Consider the following 2,379-nt stretch of genomic DNA (forward strand, 5'->3'; position numbering starts at 1 on the left):
GAAGAGACTGTCTTTACCCCATTGTATATTTTTGCCTCCTTTGTCATAGATTAAATGACCATACAGGTGTGGATTTATGTCTTTATTATGTTTCATTGCAATGACAAGCATTTTTATAAGAGAAACACACAGAGAAGAGAAGGCAATGTGAAGATGGAGGCAGAGATTGAAGTGATGTAGCCACGAACCAAGGAAGAATTCTTATAGAGCTTTGGAGTGAGTGTGGTTCTGTTGACACCTTGATTTTAGACTTCTAGCCTCCAGAACTACGAGAGAATAAATTTCTGTTGTTTTAAGACATGAAGTCTGTAGTAATTTGTCATGCCAGCCCTAGGAAAGTAATGCAGGGACTCATGGCTTGACAACAATATATGTGAAATATCTGGGCTAACACAATGATGTGGCTGATAAAGAAAGAAATGCAGTCCTTGGCTACTGTAATGGAAACAGAGATTATAGATCAAGGAAAATAATTGTTCTACCATATAGCTGTAACATTGCACTCTGTTGTGTCACCTTTTAGGACAGACATTGATGAATGGGAGCCTAGTCAGAGACAAATGACCAGGATGGTGAGAGTTCTGGAAAGCTTGTCATGGAAAGGATGAATTGACAGCATTGGAGATGGGTATCCTGGAAATTGGTGGGTGAACATGAAAGCAACCTTGAAATATGCGAAAGGCTGTTTTGTCAAAGAGGAAGTCGTCTTGTTTTGTGTTGCTCCAGGAGGCAAAATTGGGTCCAGCAGGTAGAAAGTAAAAACGGAAAGTTGTCTAACAATTGTCAAGTATAGAAACTCAAAACATCGGAAATATTTCAAAATGAAAAAGTATTGGCTTCCTATTTCCAGAGATATGGCTTCTGGTTCTACCTCTGCAGTTAAATGGTGTGACTCTGTGAATATAATTTCCCCTTCTTTGGACCTCGGTTTTCTTCTATGTGAACTTAAGGGGTTGAATTGGATGTTTACCCAAAGTTTCTTTGCTTTTAGTTACTTCTCATTCTAAGGTTTAATAAAAATGTTAAGGTGTTTTACAATTTCTTAGTACCTAGTATGTGCTAAGGCTAGCATCTGTTCGAGGTGTTTTAACATGTATGAGCTCATATAATTCTCTCTGCACTGCAGGGTATGTATGTTACCCCTATTTTACAGATTAGAGCACTCACCAAGATCACATGACCTGCATATGGCTGAGCTAAAACTTGAACTCAGATCCCCCTGCTTCTGGTACTCTTTCCACTACATCATGCTATATCTTCTGTACTGTACTGACCCTTTGCCATATCTGAATTTAGCAAATCATAAAATTCTGTGTCAAATTACTCCTTGAAAATCACTTACAAGGTGATATTAACTATCTCAAACACACTGAAGATCAGAATGTTTCTGAGGATTTTTCTGAATAAAGTTTCCAGACTATAATGCATAGAGTTTGGCACAATATGTGCATTGAAGTCCAGAAACTTTATTCAGAAAAATCCTTAGGGCCTCCTCACTCACAGCCTTTCTCTCATCATTTCATATGCAGTGTCTGATCTTCCTCTCTGAAGAGAAGGGCAAGCTAGAGGGCTGGTCAGCAGCACCCTGGGAGCCTGGGACAGGCTGGGTTGTTGGGTTGTGGAGCATGGAGGTAAAAGCAAAAGAGTAGCAGTGTCCCATGGAGTTTCCACAAAAGGGGAAGACAAATGGGAAGGCAAGTTCTAGCTCCGAAGAATTCCATGCATGAGAAGTTCAACACAGGAAGCACATAAGAGAGGCCTGAAGGAATGTCTTGAACCATGGAGTACTCACTCAGCCAGCTGCAGGGATTTTTACTTGATTCCTGAAGCTTTGGGGTGGGAAGGAGTGGGCACCAGCCCTGAGAGCTCAGTACAGCCCAAGATCAGCACGCACTCAGTTCTGACATACTTATTCATCTGGATTTTCAGTCAGTTACATGTTACAATTTAAACAGAAATCAGTGGGAGAAGTTAACAGGAAGAAAGCAGATGTGCTCACTTCAGCAGCACATGTACTAAAATCGGAACAATATGGAGAAGACTAGCATCGTTCCTGCACAATGATGGCATGCAAATTCATAAAGTGTTCCATATTTCTTACTAGACTTATTGAGTGAATCACTTTGTACCTGAAACTAATATAATATCGAATGCCAACTATAATTGAAAAAAATGCAAAAAATAAACTACTATTATGATTTTATAAAAGAGGATGAAAGCAAATATAAACATAGCAAGAATAATAACAACTGATGAGAGCAAGGGAAGTGCCAGGATGACTATAGAAAGATATCGGTATTTTCTTAAGGCCAAGCAGTGTGGAGGAGCCAAAATGTGGGCACCACTGTACTTCTTGCCTGGCATTGCACTGGATATTCA

The 2,379-nt window shown here is 39.8% G+C and overlaps 1 non-coding gene across 1 annotated transcript; it reads left to right on the top strand.

The window, feature by feature from the left end:
- Positions 1–1,991: 1,991 nt before the first annotated feature.
- LOC111730528 lies at positions 1,992–2,098 on the top strand. The gene has a single exon (XR_002776725.1). It is a non-coding gene; the product is annotated as a U6 spliceosomal RNA (small nuclear RNA).
- The last annotated feature ends 281 nt before the right edge of the window (positions 2,099–2,379 follow it).

Source organism: Pteropus vampyrus, unplaced genomic scaffold (assembly GCF_000151845.1).
Source record: "Pteropus vampyrus isolate Shadow unplaced genomic scaffold, Pvam_2.0 Scaffold318, whole genome shotgun sequence".
NCBI classification, from domain to species: domain Eukaryota; kingdom Metazoa; phylum Chordata; class Mammalia; order Chiroptera; family Pteropodidae; genus Pteropus; species Pteropus vampyrus.